Raw genomic sequence first — 17,329 nt, forward strand, 5'->3', positions numbered from 1 at the left:
AAGTTGTGTTGCGGCCGAATCTTTTTGCCGAAGCATTCATCATTTTCGGAGCCGACATACGTAGGGGGACCGGATGGCCCGGACATTATGTCGTGCTGTCGGGTGGTCTGGCAAGTTTGGTCATAACGCAAAAGTTCATAACCCCGACTGGATGTGTGGGGGCCTGCCTGCGGTCCATCCATACATTAGCCGGGCGAGATTTGTTGTCGATCGGAATCGAGTTTCGGCAACAGCCAGACAATATGGTGTGCGGTGTCTCGTCTGTTGAGCTAGGCAGCGCATAAAGCATAAATAAAGCCATCAAATCAATAACAGAAGCAAGGTAGGTCCGCATGGGTCCGATGAACCTTTTAGGTCCACCACGTAAAAGGTTCTTGTAATTTATTCAAGGACATTCCGCAATCGGAAAACTCTCCATAAATGTGCTCTATCATTTATTCCAAATTAATTTACAACTCCACTCGCCTTTTTAGCGGTTCACCGGGGAGTACTCAACTGCAGCAAGGATCTTTAGGGCTGCTTCCAACTTCCCAATTGCGATCGATACCGAACGAACCGGATGCGCCGCCTGCATCATCGGCAAACATTGCGGAGCCCTGCGACACTCCCATTCCGGTGCACACTTTATTGTTTGCGGTTAGCTCGGCGTCGTCGCGACTGACTGGCGTGATAATTAGTTTCGACTTTACAATGGAAGTTGGGGAAGCCCCGTCAACCCGTCGGGCACAACATAGGGGTTGAAGGAGACGAGATGGTCCCACTTCTTGGGGATAATCGATTCGTTCAGTTGCAGCTCACGGGCCCGGCTCATGATTAATTAAAGTAATATCATTTTCATATTCCTTGTGGTACTATCCGGGGTGCCGCCGGGTTTTCCAGGAAAAACCCGGCGGCACCCGGCGGCGGCACATAATATTTCGCCGAACCTGGAACTGAAACGAGCTTCGAGGGGATTGGGAGGGCCCCAACTCGGACTCGGTGCTATGCAAAGCATGTTGACCTACATTGCGGAGTTGAGTGAGGGAACTAGCAGACGAAAAATCGAACCGGAACGCTCCATAAATTTCGATTCTGAAGTGGAACTGAAGGCAAGCATAAAATGAGATGCATCGCGGCAATGGCTTTCGAGCGCAATTCGTGCAACGAATATTGCCCCGGGCCCTGGCAGACTGACGAAAGGATGCCCCGACAAACACATACACACTGGCGCACACGGGGCCAGATGTTTACGCCTTTTTTCGAGAGGGCTTCAGCTCCGGGCCTGGTTCGGTGATGCTGCCAGGCGCTTCAATTAGAAGATTGTGTGCCGGTTCGATCCCGGTCCCGGGGAATATTGCGTGCGCGAACGATTTGGCATGGGGCCAGCAGTGCTTCGGAATCGATCGCTCGGATGCTGGGCAGAGGAGGAGCGAGAACTAGAAAAAAGCCCCATCTTTATGCGTCGCGTCGTTTGTTGCGATAAGTTCCGGGTCCGCTGGCGGCAGGGCTGGCCGCTGATTAGAGGGCTGCAAATGATTGATTGTATTTAATTATAGGAGAGGGTTCTTGGTGGGCCCTTCAAGGAGTTACGACTTCGCTGTCAGGTAGAGGTTTCTGTCCTGGATTCCTAGGTTATAGATGCGATTCTTCTTCGAGACTTACCCAAAGCCCAAAGCCGTCGGTCATAAACGCGAACGCGGCATTCCGTACGCTTCAATTAGATAATACGTTCGAATGGATGATGGTGGGCGATTAATGAGAAAAGCCACGAAAACTGTAACCAATCAAAGGTAAAAGCATCGACGAATCACCGCCCGCGAGACTGAAGCTTTGTTCCCGATGGCACCGTTTCATCATCAATCTTTTCATCAAAAGAATTGTTCGGATGGAGCCGAACTCGCTGCCGATTTGCCAGCCCTGTTTAAGGACTCTTTAAAGCATGATTTTCAAAAGATGCTTTTTTCCTGCTTCAGCCCACATCGCAGATGCCAAATGCAAGCCGTGTGCTTCGTGCTCATCAAATATTGTTGAGTAGAGGGACTCGAGCGTCAGGCACCTGTACCTGGAACCACACGTGACGGGGATTCGAGTACCTTCCCGGGTTTGCCTTGATTTGTGTGTCTCCCACCGTCACCGAAGCAATCAGCGGGCGGTGGCCAAAAAAAGCGAACCAAGCGAACGATAAGAGAAAGTGTCAATATTAAAAAATCCACCGACACCGTGACTGCGCGATGCGACGCCGGATCTCTCGCCGATACCGGCCCGATTCCGGTGGACCGGAGTTCTTGGAGACCCACGGTGCTATCTGAATGCGCTGCCCAGAATGTCGTCCGTTTCTGGCCAGCTCTCCGAACCAGAATCCTGATTGACCTCAGAAGTGCTACTCGAATAAGCTGTGGGAATTCCGAGTGCCCCGGGGGCTGCGAGGCGAACGGTTGCAGTTCGTTCGTTGCGCTACAGAACCCGTGTCCGTCAAGTTTCGTCCTCCAGAAAGAAAAAACGGCGCCCGCACACGGACAGAAGGGAGCGATTTTTCGAAGTACCCGTGCTGGCCCCCGATTGGGGCTAATGCCGTCGCCAGACCCATAAATTCGGGTCTTACTTAAGGGTGCGAGAAGAAGCCACCGCGCGACTATCGGGATCGTTCGCTCCGTGGATTCGATCGGAAAGATTAAAACACGGATTACCACACCGGCGCTCCGACAGGCTCTCGGGCAATTATGGACCACGCAGCTGCGGGGACCCCCGGACGGACGGTGGCCTCTAGCGCGCTTATGCTTTTATGGTACGCTTATGAAAATGTTGCGTCTGGTCGTCCCGGTTCTTGTGAGGTGGCGACAGTGTAGGGTTCGTTTTTCGGACCGTGTTGAGCGTCTGGTCCGCTGGTTCGGTACACGTGTCCGACGACACAGAAGTGCTCGGTGTGGCACTCGGTTTTGTGGTTGTTTTTCGACCCGGACCAGGACTGCATTTCGGAAGTGATGAATTAGTGATTCCGGAACGAAGCAATCAATTTTAATTACTTCGGTGCCAGCTCCGGCTTCCGTCCGTGTGGGTTTCGGGAGCCGAATATTTGAATGTCCGAAACCAATTACCCCGCTCGAGGGTGCGACGTGTGCGGGTTTCGATGGCTTATCGGGAACTTCCCGTTGGGATTCAGTTTTTAGCGACTAATTGATTTCAATCGAGTATTCATGGGTTGGTCAGGCGGTGACGTGTGGTTGGCCCTGGGTTATGCCCAATAAATCCCGGTGTGGAATGTTGCAGTGTTTTCAGCGACAATCGGGACTTGTTGCTGCATCATTTGGAATAATAAATTTCGGTTTCTATTCGCCGGAAGTGTGCATCGGCCATTTTTCGCCGGAATAAGCGCCATTCCATCCCGGCTGCGATTTGCTTTCAATCTATCGAATTCTATTGCGTTAATTCCAAAGCACTAATTGATTGAAATTGAAATGTGTTTTTGCGAATTGCGATTGATCGTTTGTTGTGGCATCGTGTGAAACCGACAATTGACTGACGAAAATTAGGTTTTTGGATGAATTTGGCGTCCACATTTCCATAAAAGTATGTCTTTCAAACCGCGCGGATAGTGGAACACCGGTTCGAGAACGGCCGCAGACAATCATAGCCCCGTAAACATTATTCGATGCGACCTCTATGTCAATAAAGGCGCGCACAAGGAATCAAACAATTGACACTGAGGACGAAGCAAGTCAATCCGGTAAGTGGTTGACTGTTGCGGTTTTGTCCTAATGAAGACATCCCAGGAACAGAGGGCGGGTTACACACTCCGGCAAGGAGCGAGAGAAAAACACGGAACGGTTCAACCTCACCGTTCCGGGACCACGAGCCCCCGGGAGGCCTACGGGGGAGCCGTCTCCAGGCCTAATGAATGTGTGGTGCTTGTGTATTATTCAAGAAGCAACAACCCCATTCATTACCACTGGCAGGAAAGCGTATCCACCGTAGGGAACATGTCGGCAAGGACCCCGATGCTGATACGCTGACGTTCCAGCACTAGCAACCCTTTGGTGACGTGGTGGTTATTCCCCACCACTACCAACCCCTAGCGCTCCTATGATGAATGGGAGTTTTGTCATAAGTGGGCGCCCATAAAAGCGAGATAAAATGGGTTCATCTTTCAACAAAACGCAGCCCCCGGAACAATTCACCTGGTGGGATTCCGCTTCCGGTGTACCTTTCCGGTGTTCCGCCAATCCGACCGGTTTTGATGGCAGTAAGAAATGATCTCAAAACCGGTGCCGTGCCGTGGTGTGAGCGAAAGTCGGGCATCAAATGGCCCGGTGGCAGCACTTTCGGACCGTAATCTTGGGCAATAAATTTGTCCAACTCATAAACTTGTCCATGCGATGAAAATTTATACAGGCGATACATCGTGGGTTTCGGTGTGGTTTGCGGTGTGGCCGCAGCAGATTCAGGCCGATCGATTCCGGATCGTCCGTCAGGATGGTTCAGACATTTTGCGAACTCATCGACCCCTTGTAGAGGGGTTCACTGTGAGGTCACGTGCAAGCTATTTTTAGTTTCGCAAAACTACTGCTTTTCGCTTCCAGTGCTCCAGAATTCGGACGCTAATGGTACGGCAAACCCCAAGCCGACCGGGCCAATACCTATAAATTACTGGCACGGATCTGCCCCGCCCGGATTAAAGAGTAACGCAGCAACGAAAATCGTCTGCTCGTTCGTTGTCGACCAACAACCGAAGGTAAATATTGAATATTAAATATTACACCGTGCGTCCAGGGCAACAAATAACTGGTCAACCCGCAGTACCTGCGTGCGGAATTCGGCTACGGTTCGGACCGCGGGGCCTGCCTGGGCTGAGAAATGAAACATATCTTCATTAATTAGCGCCAACCAATTGGGCCCTCCCCTTGGGCGGAACAATTGGGCGGAGGCCACACATTTAACGTCTCCGGCCGGCTGTGCAAACGTTTGACAGTCATAAACTAAACACAGTCAAGATGCCCTACCTCAGGCCACCCGCTGGAATGTTGTTTGCGCATAGAACCCGGAGCAAGCAAGAAAGAGCGAGCGAGAGATAGTGAGTCTATGGGGTAGTGTTTCATTTTTCCGCGTTTCTGAATTTCAGCCACACTGCCAGTAAACACCGTGCTGTCGTTGCCGTGTAAGCTTCAAAGTGTGTTGGCCGCTGCGTGAATTCCGTGCACCCTGCGTTTGGGTAGCCGCTACCAGGGCAGGCCGTGGCCACGACGTTTCGTGATCACGTAAACAACCCAGACCGTTAGCCCCAATCGACCGAGCATCATGCGTCCACGGGGAGTGATCGAAATTTGTGGGCCCAACGTTATTGATTCGTAAATAAGTTTTTGCTTTATGACAGCGAATTTAAAAAAAATGGACACGAAAAGGATTGTAATGGCACGAAAAACTGGCAACCACAACCGAGCACACTCGGAAGACGTTTACGCATTATGTATCGATAAATCGTTGAGAAAACGGCAAGAGATCACACATTTGTTTAGTGTGCGCCAGATTGCATACCTTCAGGCGCCGGTGGAATTTTCCCAATTTTTGGGTTTCTGGAGCACCCTTTTAACTTTTCGTACATTCCAAAGTACATCAATTACAATTCAACTGGGAAATTAAAATGAATAAAACAGTGAAAATATTTTCACCTGTAAAAATCAGGGAACGCTATCCAGCGCAGAGCGCTATCCGAACATCAAGCCATGAGAAAGCGATTTGTTTACCGTTCGAATCGTTCGGCTTGTGGTAAATCAGTAACAAATCTCATGCACACGTCGTTGTTGTCCACGTCCATCGGAGCGGGGGCCACCCGTCCCAAGCCCCATCGGATCCTTCCATTCGGAACGAGCGCACCGACGGATCAAAGATTCATGTCCCTGGGACGTGCTGGGCGCGTGGGGTTGCTTCGTTGCAACCTGCGAATGACATTGACGTGCACGCAAAAGAAAACAAAAACCCACGGTGTTCGGTCCGACGGTGCTCTGCCCCGCGGCTTTGACGTACTTTGGCCGTAAAAGTCAGTTGCAGTAGCGAGGCGAGGTGCGGATGCATAAAAACGGAGCAACAGATTTCGTAAATCGCACACACAGATTGACAGTCGATTAGGGCGAAACTATTCCGGGAACTTTGAATAAATCTCGGCAGCTCGCCGCTACTGGAAGTCTCCGAAGTCCACCGAAGATCAATCCCCAAACTTCCCGCCCGGGGGTTCATTACTTAGCAGCAGCCGGGCCCGAAAGTTATGCTAACAATAGCGCCGTCAGCTTAGAGTCGAAAACAAGATTCATTAAAGCACTAAGGGCGCTCCGGAAATGCGGAACTCCAGTGCCACACGGGTTTCGGATGGCGAAGGCAAACTTTACATCGAACTTTCACAGCTCTCATGGCTCGCTTGGTGGTGCTGCCGTCGCCGTTGAGTTAGTGGAGACTGCATTTTTGTTTATCACATCTGCAACCGGCCCCGGCGGAGGGAATGTGGCAGGGTCCTGCGGCCCACCGGCCCCCCCGCAGCGAAGTTGGTATGTCGAATAATTTTCGAGTGCATTATTTATGGCCCAATAATGGAGAACAGCATTAAGAAAGTTGCACAATATGTCTTCCCGTTCGCTGCCGCTGCCGTCCCCGCCCCGGGAATGCAGATCAGCCGTCGGGTGCATCGGGTGCTTCGGGGCATTCCAGCCCCGCAAGTCGTCGTTCGGTATTTGGCTCTGTTTATGCAACCCGGATTCGGACCCCGGGTTGCCTTTCCAACGGGGCCATGTGAGAAGATGATTTTTGCGCCCCGAAGGCGGCCCAATAGTGAACAAACAAGTGAACACTCAAGGTTTTTTATACTTCTTTCTCACGATCGGGAAATTGGAACCATCGGAGGCGATTGAACTGTATGCAACAAATTGGAAAGTTTGAGTTTTTTTTCGCCCAGCCGGAGCCCGGGTTTATTATTCTTTCGAAGTTTCACCCGCTTCGCTTTTATTCGTTTATTGCTTTCCACAAGATACTGTCAAGTGGTACACTCTTTCTCAGTTCTTCGGCGGCACACCGAAAACGACGATTGTAAATGTTGAATCGATAGTTTCAGTGGCGGGGCGTCCCCAGATTCCACCGAGGGAGTGGGCCGTGAAATCACGCGCGGAAAGCATAACCGATTTTTCATCGAAACGCGGGACTTTCGTCGGTTTTTTGCGTCGGTCCGCTGGGACAGAAACAGACAGTTGTTGTCTCGTGTTTTTTTCTTTGAAGGACCCCCCTTTTAGCGGTCAATTGACCTTTCGCAGAGAAGCGGACGCAAAAACCGGACATCGATCGTGAAGCGCCGCCGCGCGCAGCGAGGGAAAAGTTTTCCGAAACTCATTTATGCGCTTATTAGTTCGTAATGTATGGCCCGACGTTTGGTGCTTTTTTTGCGGTGGTTCCCGTTCGGATGTTGACTTAAAATTGCTTCACTTCATTAAACAAAAACCCACAAACCCGCCAAACGGTGGCCATCGCGCCATCGTCCTGGGTCCGCGCGCCTCGTTGGGGGAAATGAAATTATAATTTGCTTTCAAAAAGTTTCGCCCCATTTTAGGATCCCCGACGAGCGTCGTCCTTTGCCGTCGCGTAATGAGCAGTGACATTATCGGTACCGGGCCCGGTGGCCAGCACGCCAGCGCGCCCCGTATATGCTAATGAATTTCATTAGGTCGGACCCTCAGGCTTGTGATAAGTGAATGGCTTCACTCACTCGCGTTGGTCAGCGGGAAAAATTTATCGGAATCGCATCCGGTCCCTTGGATCCGATTTACGTCGGTTCTTTCGGGGCCCGAACGGTGGGGGATTGTGGGAATGTTTGTTCCCCGGCTGCCGAGAGGGCACTTGATCAGTTCGTGTGTGCGGGTTCGCGAGGACATACGGTGCCCTTTTTTGCCACAGACTCGAGAGGGAAGCCTTTTTAAAGTGTGTTTGCTTTGTCTCTCGTCATCGTCGGCCGGTTTGGCGCCACCGAATGATGTTAATTTTGGTGAGTGGTTTTATGTTTTCAATTGTTTTGTGAACGCAAACACAAATCGTCCCTTTTTTCGTGGGCCCTTGATGAAGTGAACAATTCGGCGGAGAGTCCACATTTTTTGTTCCACCCTATTTCGGGGTTGCTGAATAAACAAGGGACACCGAAGGACACCGTGCCGAGGTAAGCTTACGCCCGATACCGGATGCTGGGCATCGGTGGCGCTTGACCATGCGGACAGCAAACAGGAGGACAGATGAGTGTTGAGTTAGAATTGTTATTTTAAAATTTGAAAAATTCCAAAATTGCTCCAACACGCGGCCAATCACCTAGTACGACTACTGCTGGTTGAAAGGTCTTATTTACCGAACAGCAAGTAAACTGAAAACACTCAAATGGGGCATTGCTTCAATTAACACCTCCAAATTGAGCCAACAAAAAGGGGGACACGGCATTCACGGGCGATGACAACGATTTAAAATTAAACATCCGAAACACATCGGAATGAATCCAATTCTGATTGCATGTTTGCTCGTTTGCAGCGCATTTGGCACCGTCACTAATTCAATGCTTCATTAAGCCGTCGCCGTGCGTTCGGAAACCCCTGTCCGGAATGCTGGCCCCGATCGTCACTCGGTTGCATCGAAACTCAATTACTTTCAACACGGAAAGGGCTCCGGATGGCTGTTCCGGGTCTAAATTCCGGTGTGACTGTTTCGCTTCCGCGGCGCATCCACGTGTGTGCTTATTATGGGCATTGAAGCATTTGAGAAGCATAAGGCCGCGGGATCTAGCTTCGTTTCCGGTGCCTGCTCCAATGATTTGATCTGATTAATTTCGGATTATCGACGAACGGGTGGGTCGAAAATTAGCGACTTTAGCGAGTTCCGATTGGGAAACCCGTTGAATTCGTTGGTTGGAAAAGAAGTAATTAAATTCCTGGCGGCCCGAATTCCGCCGTCCGAATGGGAGGAACGTAAATAAATTATTCACAACAGCGGATACTGCGGATGTCCCGGGATCCCCGGGAGAAACCCTTTTCTTTACCCATTCTACGATTGTTTCTGCTGAGGTAAGGTAAGAAATGGGACGAATTGAGAACGGTTCTCCAAACAGTCAATTAACGTTCCGCACCGGTTAATCCCTTATCAAGATGTCTGACGGTCCGATGGCATTTCCGATCGAAATGCTTCTGCTTCATCAATTAAAAGAGGCCGCCAAGTGAGGTGTAAATAATTCATTCAACAGCCAGTGGCGGTCCGTGACGAACGAACGTCTCAATAGAGCGTTGGTTTTATTCGAAGCTGGATGCACCGGATGTGGGACCATAAAATACCTGCTGACCCATTCAACCGCTTCAGGTTTATCGGCCTCGGTATTAATTGCCACAAACAAATAGCATTTAATAGAGAGGATGGGCTCTCGAGTGTCGCCGTCGTGTTCCGAATCGATTGCAACTGACAACCGGTGCAAGCTGATGAATGCATTACCTTGAGACGTGCTTTGTTGGCTGCTGTCCTGCTGTGGTTGGCTGTTGGCCATCCACAGTGCGCCCATTGGGAAATAGCAGGGAAACCGAAAAGAAAACCGCACTACAATGTACGGAATCCTTTCCGGTGGTGGATGCAGCAGGAACGTTCTCTCTCGGGCCATCTCGCCCCCCTCTCTGGACTGCCTTTTTATTATGCCAGCAGTGGACCTGGGGATGTGACGGACCACGCCCGATCGTTGTCCATCATTTGCATTCCCGTTGAGCCCTGTCCGTCCGTATCCTTCGCCTTTGGCCTACAAAACAGGGAGGTAGCTCATTTTAAAGCATACGGTTTACTCTACCATATCTTTGGAATATTGAAAAATGGGCCAAAGATAGATAAAAGGCATTTTATTTTCATTTAAATCACATTTTCCATAAGTTTTTCCGTCCTTCCTAACTGTGCTGAGCTTTAATCTAAACAAATAGCAATAAAATAAAGTTATTTAAACAGTTTGCTTAGCAGGGCTTAAAACATTTGTTACATAAAATTCCAACTGTAATCTTCACTTCACGGTACGCGCTTTTCATTAAAGCCTAGCTCCAGCCGCGTTCCGTTCAAAGTTTATTAAATTTCCCCGTCGATCCAACCGAATAAAGGTTTTTGATCGATTGCAAATTGAGGCCAAAAGCGCGCTGCTTACACAAAAAAGAAGAGCGAACACTTTAACCCATTTTGTGCTCCACTTTATTGTAAAATTATTAAATTTCTTTCGAGTGCAAAATAAATCGAATGAAACGAAAATTTTGCTGATTGTGAATTTACACCCCTACGGAGAGTAAATATCACAGCCGTCAGCAGCAGCAGCAGCAGCAGTGGCGCCGGCAAAATCGGATCCCAAAAACGGAGCCGAAAAAGAGCGGAAAGGCACTCAGCCATAACACTGGGCCCTGGGCCCCCGTCGGACTGGATCGTCGGTTGTTGTGCGAAAATTTTGAAAGCCATATTGACTCAGATAGCTATCGCCGACGGGAAAGGATAACTCTCGTCCCTCGTCCGATCGACTTTCCGGCCCCGGTCGACCCCGGTCGGCCACGCTGCCCATGCAAAGCAGACACTTTAAGGATGCTCGAGGATTACTTTCTCTCGGCAAGCCAAATCGATTGAGATCGGACGGGTCGGTGGTGGGTCGGGTCGGTGGCACAAAACCCACGTCTGCCAACCTCGAACTGTGTCGCCCAAGACATGCGGCCCTTGCGGCCCGTGGTTTATCCAGTCCGACCCGCCATCATCGATGCCGCCCTTTATCGAAGGTGCTGATCGTTGGTAAGATTTGCGTTTTTCCTGCGCGCCATCCGGGCTCCGGCTTTTCGCTGCCCGGTTTTTTAAGTTTCTTTCCCCGAACCACTCTGCCATCTCTTGACGGTGCTGCTGCTGCACCGTGATAAGATATAGACACGATTCGGTCTCCCAGCCGGCGACGACGACCGAGACCGGGACGATGCTGCCTCAGATACAGTCGGAAACTGTTGCACTATAGTAGCGATGGTAGTGGGGCACGCTAGCGCCTCCCCGTAAACCAATCGAGACACCGTCAGCACCAGCGTCAGCTTACAAAACGGTTCTACTTCCTGTGGCGAGAATAAAGCGGGGATAAAGCGAAACATTTCCAATAAAAAGGGACCGAAAAGAAAACTGCGATACAACTGGCAGGCCATGTGGCAGCTACCGACGCAACTTCCGCCCAGGATGTGTGTCTCGGACGCGACCAATAAATACATTTAAACATGCGACGAAATGCATTAAAAAACGGGCCGAATGTGATACGAAAGCTTCATACGTTGCTGGTTTTATTCGATTCAATACAACAGCCTGTAAGCTGTTGCTTTACTAAACCGTGCCCGCCAGGGACTCACCGAAACCGAAAGGCAAGAGCTAGTTTTGGACTGCGCCACTTGGGCTTGGCGCCCGATAAGGTGTAACTATGAGGTGCAGCCGACGATGATAGCAAAATTGCCGTTTATTTGCCAACACTTCGCGCCACTGACGCCACGTCGTTGTTAGCACCGTCCGACGTGTCCCGGTATGCTCTGACAGCCCGGGAAGTCGTTTCGGGTGTCGTTTCTTCCGCCGAGAGCAACAAGGTGACACATCAGGGCCAGGGCCGTTAGGCTGGAAATGGGACGATCCTCTTGACAGCGATGCCGGGACCTCGATTTCCTTCAAATTGCGTCCACTTCGTGCTACGGTTACCTCGTTTACGGTGTATGCTGATGAGACGAGTAACGTACAGCACATACGATTTTATGCTAACGATAAGAGTGCGACAGATTGTATCGGCGCCGAGTACAAGCAGGAAACATAATAGTTATGCTTTCGGGTCGACTACGAAAGCATATTAAACACAAGGTGTGTTAATGTGCGTACATTGTACTTTACGTAAATACTATGTTGAGACACTTTCCCCTGTACTAAAGAGATCTTTTTTGTGGTGATTTTGACCCCTTTGATCCTGTCTTAATGCATTGTTCAGAAACATCGAATTTGATCTTTCGTAATGCGCCTGAATGTATGCAATCCGCTAACGGCTCGCTAAGTGAATTTTTTTTACGTTATCTTCGCTTTTCGATACAAAATTGATGTCTCTTGTCAATACCTATTTATTGTCCTTGTATCGCTCGCTGCAATACCAATTCCTGATAGCTAAACACAGAGCATCTGTTTTCTGGTAACTATTAAATTGATTACTTTTTCTTGCGAAATATTAGATTGATAAGCGAACCGAGGCAGGTCCCCTCCGTTAGATCCCCTGCCAAAACCAATAAAAATGTGTTATTCCACCCTCGGGGAACCGCCAAAAAAAGCGCTAAGAAAGGAACATAAAACAGATATTTGATTGAGGAGCAGGCACTTCAAGGGTGGATGGAGACGATGGAGATGAAAAATAATATTAAGCATCGGTATCAAATGTTTTCCAAACAAATAATTGCAAACCCATGAAGAGGCCCCCCCTTAAGACAGCGAGGTTGCCAGCGAGAGGGAGAGAGAGCTGCTAGAATGAGAGCATCGCGATAAGGTGCCATAAAATGTCTAATCGAAACGATCTCAAAACAACAATTTTGGGCACATCAAATGATCAACTTACGTACTTCAGCTGAAGCACCAAGCGGATGGTAACAGCGAAATTCGCGCCCGGCAAACGGAAACAAAATGTTCAAACACAGCCGAGCCCTTAAGGGTGGGCTTCTTCGCCGCCGTGACAGTATGGCAGCACCACCAGAGATCCTTGCTGGCACCTAACGCGCTTAACGTACGGGCCATTCGAATGAAAAATAAATAATTTGCGTACCGTAACCGGTTTCCGGCGGCAGGTGTTTGTTTCGTTTATTTATGAATTTCGAGCATTTGTGGAAGGGACGCGTCGGCGACCGCAGTACCCTGCTCGCGTGGCAGTGATGCCATCCGACGATTAAATCATGCCGGAAATGTACATTATTTCGTGCCCGGCCTCACACAGCTAAACACAAACCCCGTTCTTGGGTGCCGGGCCACGTTCACATTTTTTATTTACTTAAAGCCTGCAGATTGCGAACCATAGCCACGGCCTGGAATCCTTTAGCCCGGAACGAGTGGATCGCTAGCTGTGGGTCTCCGAGAAGCTTACATCCGAAGCTCTCCACGTGACGGCACCGATGATGTTGGTGATGATGATGGTGATGATGATGTAGTGGAAATGCAACTCATCGTTCCACTCTGATACTGTGACATGTCAGTTGCGTGAATTAATGATAATTAGTTTTGGGCGGAGGCGAGTGCGAAATGTTCCGATTTCTACCACGTACCAGGCGCCTCCATTTGCTCGGCGCACACACATCGCGCCGACACACGGCTTTACAAATCAGAACCGTGTCTTCGTCAGCCACCAGGCCCTTGGCTCTCTGAAAAATAGAATCACTCCGCCGTCACGTTGAGACGCTGGTGCGTGGTGGTGATGCTTAGCATATTTGCCCGCCGGACCGGCGCCCGTGCTAAATATCCAATCATTTCCGAGCAACGTTAACGGTATGGCATCGTCTAGGATTACTGGGGTGGCACGCGGTCCAATGATAACGCCAAAATGGATAAAATTAAAATAAATTATCACGGGCCCGGGTGACATAATTATGCGCGCGCGCCCTGCGACAGGGTCCGCCGTTCGCATCCTTCGTGTGGTGGGTAATTGTGAAATATTCACCGATTAACCCCGGCCAGGTGATAAAAATCCTCGCATTTATATTCCTTTCCCGCCCATAATGGCACCCGTTTGCAGTGCGTTAATCGAGTGCTGTCTCGTTCATTTATTATGCGTTTGGGTGGCGCAATTTATCGTGCCTGCCAATTTGTGTGATAATTTTTAAATATTATCTGTTAGAATAGAAAAAAACCTTCGTATCACGCCTGCGATTTGTGCGAGCAAAACATGATAACTTCCACCCCATAATCCAATGGCATCCGTGGTCGTGCTTTCGCTTGGGGATGTTTTGTTTATGGCCGCCGTAAAACTCGACGATGGCGAGACCGAAACATTCGAAACAAATTGGCCCAGATTTGCGCCATCATGCTGTGAGATGAGGCCGTAAAGTGCGTGCGCCGCGAAGATGGCGAATTGATTGATTACACTGGGCGGGATGCAGAATTTCCCCGAAAGAGGATCAAAAATTAGCGTACACCAAGTGGCTTACTCTAAGACGACTCGACGAGAGGTCCAGAGCGATCATGCTAGGGGGAATGAGAAGTGACGCCTTACCGTTCTGATTCTTTCTTCGTCGAGATGAGTCGGCCACAAACGGCGGGATCGAACGAAGGCACCACGTTGTCACATCATTGTTGCAGCGTTTTACAACATTTTCGTGCCGTCCATTTTCCGTTCCGTCCCGTTCAGCGCGCTTTCTCGAAGTTTACGGGCCGGTGGCGTAAAATCGTGTACCGGCGATGAGCCTTCCAGTCGAAGGCGCCTCTAGGGGACATGCAAACCTCATTTGTTTTATCAAATTGTATTACAGAAACTAAATTCGCCGCTTGAGCCGCCGAGCCAGGGAGGAAACAATTTGCCGTTACATCCGCGTGGCCGGCCGCCTGAGCGGGTTGCATATAAACTCGATTGCTTCGGTTTACATTGTGTGTCTGGGTGCGCGTGGGTCTTGTGGTCTGCCAACTATGTCGCGCCCAAAGGGCAATGCTGCCTAGAAACCTTGCTGTCAGATCGTAAGCGTTGCGACAATGTTGCGACCATTAAACGGATCCGGTTTGAATGCTTCATTTTAACTACATTCTATCATCCCACGATCGAGGTCGTTTTGCGTGGGGCAGAGCATGATACTTAATTTACATAAAACTCCCGGGTTCCGGGTTCCGGGCTCCTTCCAGGATTAGATTTTCCAAACTGTCCGCTCGAAACGGTCATCAGGGATCGACATCGAAAACAGAGCGCCTAGATGTAGGCAATCCGCTTTTACCGAAGTCGGCAAAAAAAAGTTACAAAATTACGATGACTTTTTTAAGTGGTTAATACTAACTACTCAAATTTAAATTTAAATCAATCAATTAGAGTAATTGTTGCAACAAAACGCCACTGTTTTCAAATTATAAACTAGCAACGAACTTTACCAGCAACAGTAATGTATTCCTATTCTAACCCCAAAAACCCGAACCATTCACAACAGTTTCCGGAACAAAAAAAAAAACTTCCCGTAATTACACCCAGTAGAGTGATGCATTGTGGTCATCAAACTTCCGACATTTCGGGGCCACAGAAAACGAAACGGGAGGAAAAAAAACGGATTCCCCGGCCCCAGTTGAGAAACACTGTCACGAAACAGCAATTATCGGCGCTCCGGGCGCTCTGCTCTGCTCGATGAGGCTCGGTAATGTTTGTTCCGCGCAAGTTGTCATGACTTTTCCGTCCATCCATCCATCCGAAAGTTCCAGCCAACACCGGGTCGCGGGCCCCAGGGATTCCGATCGGTGTGCTGTATGCGCTTTTCGCTCCGGTCGCCCGGCCGCCCGGGTGTGTGGTAAATTGCTCTGACGAAAGGGCAAACGACCGAAGCGAAATTGCGGATTATTTACCATTTCGCTCCGGTGTGTCGGGTATGTATGTCGGGAAGGGCCTGTGACTACACCGTGCCCATCGTGGCTCGTCAGGATCTTCGCTAGCTCGCTTGGCGCAGCTTCCCGCGTATCACGCGGCTTGCAACACAAATACGTGACTATTGTTGTTCAATTAACAGTGCACTGAAGCCCTGCCAAAAAAAAGAGGCCAACCGAAGTGCCGAAGCAGCACTGCTTCTGGCTGATTGCCTCGTGCAGGAAGGATGCACCGGTTTTTGTTTGCTCAACATAAAATCCACATGCACAGCGGCAGCGTACCGCATGTCTTACGCGCCCCCCGACGGGACAGGATTGTGCACGGATTGTTTGAATATGTGCGTCCGGCGGAGTTTACCGATGATGATGGAAACAGAGAGCAAAAAACGACAACTAAAAATGAATAATAATTTGGGCAGTGAGACGGAATCGAGTTGGAATGTTTGGCGGAGTGCGTTCTAGCTTAGTTATTATTCATAGTTCGATTTTAAACTGTGTGATAAATGCAATAAATCATGTGCTAGGGAACTATGTCTGTATAGTGCCTAGAATACCAGGATTTTATCATAAACATTCGTCCAATTGTTAAATACAATTCTGATAAATTAGTCAACCACAAACAATTTGTTTCCGTAGTCTATAGTCATTTATTTCAATTAAAAAAATCATTCACCGCGATGCTGTCCCCAGGCACGGCTTATGCTATACGTGCCATCATGCAGAAGAACGGAGTGGAACTTTAGTTCAACCCATGCTTGGTTCCGGTAGGTTTTGATTTAAACTACAGTCGCTCCAAACGGTTCTACATGAATGGATCGATGCACTGTTTTGCTTTAGAACCGAATTTAAGTGAAACATCTTAGAACCATAGAACTAAACTAAATTTTATGGTTCCCTGGTAATAGCTGCAACGGGGAACAGAAAAGAAAAACAAGCATTATCCCATTTTTTCCACCGAAATCACGGTACTTGGCACCGATCGATGGCCTAAAGGACGGAATTCGTACGAAAATCCAATCGCCTACGATGGTGCGGCCGACCAATTGTTGCGTACGGCACCGGGCAGAGCATATTGAGGGCAATCAGAGTATCATCAATGGAATGATATATTATCTCCGGCCAAATCCCTCCAATTTTGCTTTGATTGGTGCTCCATCCGCGGCGTATCTGCTGGATGCTATTTTTCACACAATAAAGCTTACCAAACACGCGTATCCTTCGTGAGGTTTCATTTTGATGGTTTCCAAGACCGCGTGGCCTGTTTTATGCCGGTCCGAAACCGAACCGCGGCCGCGATACCGTACGCCCACTTTTTTAATACCCACATTTCTTTCCCGATGAGTCATTAGATAAATGGGCGATAATTAGTTTCGGGCGGTAAATTTACATGAAGTAATTAAACGTGAAGGAAAGATGATGAATGTAAACGGAATTATAATGGGCATTATAAATTATGCTCCCAATTAATCATTGAATTAATATCGCCCCGGCCCGGTCTGGGGGCCGGTCCGCTACGCTCGGCGAACTACGGCGTGTGATTTAATAGAAACATAAAAAGTAGGACCCGACCGGGTCGGTCGAGGAGGAAATTGAAACTTTTGCCAACAGTCGCCAACCATCAGCCGGCCAGCAAACTTTGGCGCGGCGCTCTGTAAACTATGTGCAAATGAAATTAGAATTTTTCACTATCGCGAAACGGATGTAAGTCAACCGGAAAATGAATCCTACGCCTGGCCCCGTGAAGGTGGGTTCA

The sequence above is a fragment of the Anopheles bellator genome, chromosome 1 (assembly GCF_943735745.2).
Source record: "Anopheles bellator chromosome 1, idAnoBellAS_SP24_06.2, whole genome shotgun sequence".
Lineage (NCBI taxonomy): Eukaryota > Metazoa > Arthropoda > Insecta > Diptera > Culicidae > Anopheles > Anopheles bellator.